This window comes from Chinchilla lanigera, unplaced genomic scaffold (genome assembly GCF_000276665.1).
Source record: "Chinchilla lanigera isolate Chin_1 unplaced genomic scaffold, ChiLan1.0 scaffold00010, whole genome shotgun sequence".
Classification (NCBI taxonomy): Eukaryota; Metazoa; Chordata; class Mammalia; order Rodentia; family Chinchillidae; genus Chinchilla; species Chinchilla lanigera.
In genome coordinates this window covers 36,311,374-36,313,451 of record NW_004955411.1, presented here as the reverse complement: position 1 = coordinate 36,313,451, position 2,078 = coordinate 36,311,374, and the positions used below count along the sequence as shown (strand labels likewise).

The 2,078-nt window shown below is 37.2% G+C and overlaps 1 pseudogene; it reads left to right on the top strand.

Annotated features, from left to right (window-relative positions):
- The first annotated feature begins 429 nt into the window (after positions 1-429).
- LOC102003422 lies at positions 430-1,204 on the top strand (annotated as a pseudogene).
- Positions 1,205-2,078: the final 874 nt, after the last annotated feature.

The following is a 2,078-nucleotide window of genomic DNA, read 5'->3' as shown; positions in this document are numbered from 1 at the left end:
CACCAAATACACTTACAAAGTGTGTATTACTAATTTCATTTTACTAATGAGACATTTGAAGTTCAGAGAGACTAAATATCTTCCCCAGGTTCTTACCTGACTTATGGCACTGCTCAGAGAAAAGACTGAGGGGAAAATGCCCAAAATATTAATAGCATGGTCTCAGGGCAGTGGACCCATGAATGACTTTTAGATTCTCCTTTTGTAGCTTTAGTATTTCCAAATTATGCACAATGGCATGTTGCTTTTATAATTAGAAAAGAGAAAAGTTATCATTTTAAAAGCAAATTACTATTGTAGAAAAATGTAATAATATGCTGATTATTCAAAATCATATCTAACAGCAGTATTATGTCTTAGCAGTGATTATAGTGGTGATTTTAATTTAAAACTTTTTGATTCTCTATAATTCATTAAATTTCTTAGCTTCAAAATGAAGCTGAACATCTTCTTCCCAGTCACTGGCTGCCAGAACTCATTGAGGTGGATGATGAACATAAACTTTTGTGCATTCTATGAGAAGCGTATGGCCACAGAAGTTGCTGCTGTTGCTCTGGGTGAAGAATGGAAGGGTTGTGTGGTCTGAATCAGTGGTGGGAATGACGAACAAGGTCTCCGCATGAAGCAGGGCATCTTGACTCATGGCCAAGTTTGCTTGCTACTGAGTAAGGGGCATTCCTGTTACAGACCAAGGAGAACTGTGGAGAGAAAGTGAAAATTTGTCTGAGGTTTCACAGTGGATGCCAATCTGAGCATCCTCAACTAAAGAAAGGAGAGAAGGATAGTACAGGATTGACTGATACTATTGTGCCTCGGTGCCTAGGGCCCCAAAGAGCAAGCAGAACCTGCAAACTTTTCAATCTCTCTAAAGAAGATGATGTTCCCCAATATGTCGTCAGAAAGCCCTTAAACAGGGAAGGTAAGAAATCCAAGACTAAAGCCCCCAGGATTCAGCGTCTTGTTACCCCACATGTCCTTCAACATAAACACTGCCCTATTGCTCTGAAGAAGCAGCGTACTAAGAAAAACAAGGAAGAGGCTGCAGAATATGCTAAACTGGCCAAGAAAATGAAGGAAGCCAAAGAAAAACACCAGGAACAAATTGCCAAGAGACACAGGCTATCCTCTCTGAGAGCTTCTACTTCCAAGTCTGAGTCCAGTCAAAAATAAAATGCTTAAGTAGTAAATAAATTAGATCTGACCTCAAAAAATTTTTTCTTTAAGTTTCATTCAGTGAACAAATAATGAACATCTACTATGATTTAGTCTTATAATAAAACAACTTAAAGCAATATATAGTATAAATCCAAAATTATAAATTTTATTCAAAAAAGCAGGAAGAAAGGATATGTATGCTTAGGGAAAAATGTTTAGCAGTCATGTGTCAGTGATGAGTTAGAAATCTTACCTTTTCTTTATATTTTTCAGTGTTTTCTCAGACTTTCATATATATTACTTATATATCCTATTCTTGGCTGTGTCTCCATACCTGGAATAGTCCCCAGCATGTCACAGGGGCCCAAGAATATTTGTTGATTGGCTAGGCATAGAAGCACATGCCTATAATCCCAATTACGTGAGAGGCTGAGGCAGCAGAACTGTAAGTTCAAGGTTAACCTGGGCAACTTGGTGAGGCTCAAAATAAAACTTTAAACAAAGCTCTGGGAATGCAGATCAGCAGTAGAGTGCTTGCACAGCATACATGATTCTCTAGGGTTCAATCCTCAGCACTGCAAGCAAAAACATAGATATAGATACAGATATTGTTAAATGCAGTGAATGTTATTGGGTACAAATACTCCAAAAATGTAGTTTCAAGAAAATAGCATTGATCTCCATTGACCTATCCCTTGATGGTAATTAATTAACAACTTATATCCAACTTATGTTCTGCTGAGCTCAAGAAGATATTGAGAGAAGGCCAAGTAGAAAAGAGTTCTAGTTTTACTGGTTTCAGTGATGGGAGAGCCATGATACAAGAAGATAAGGAGAGAAGAAATGGGATCTACTTAGAGAAGCATCACAGTGTCATTTTATTATATTTATTCAAATTTTTACCCTATCTATTTCCAAGAGAA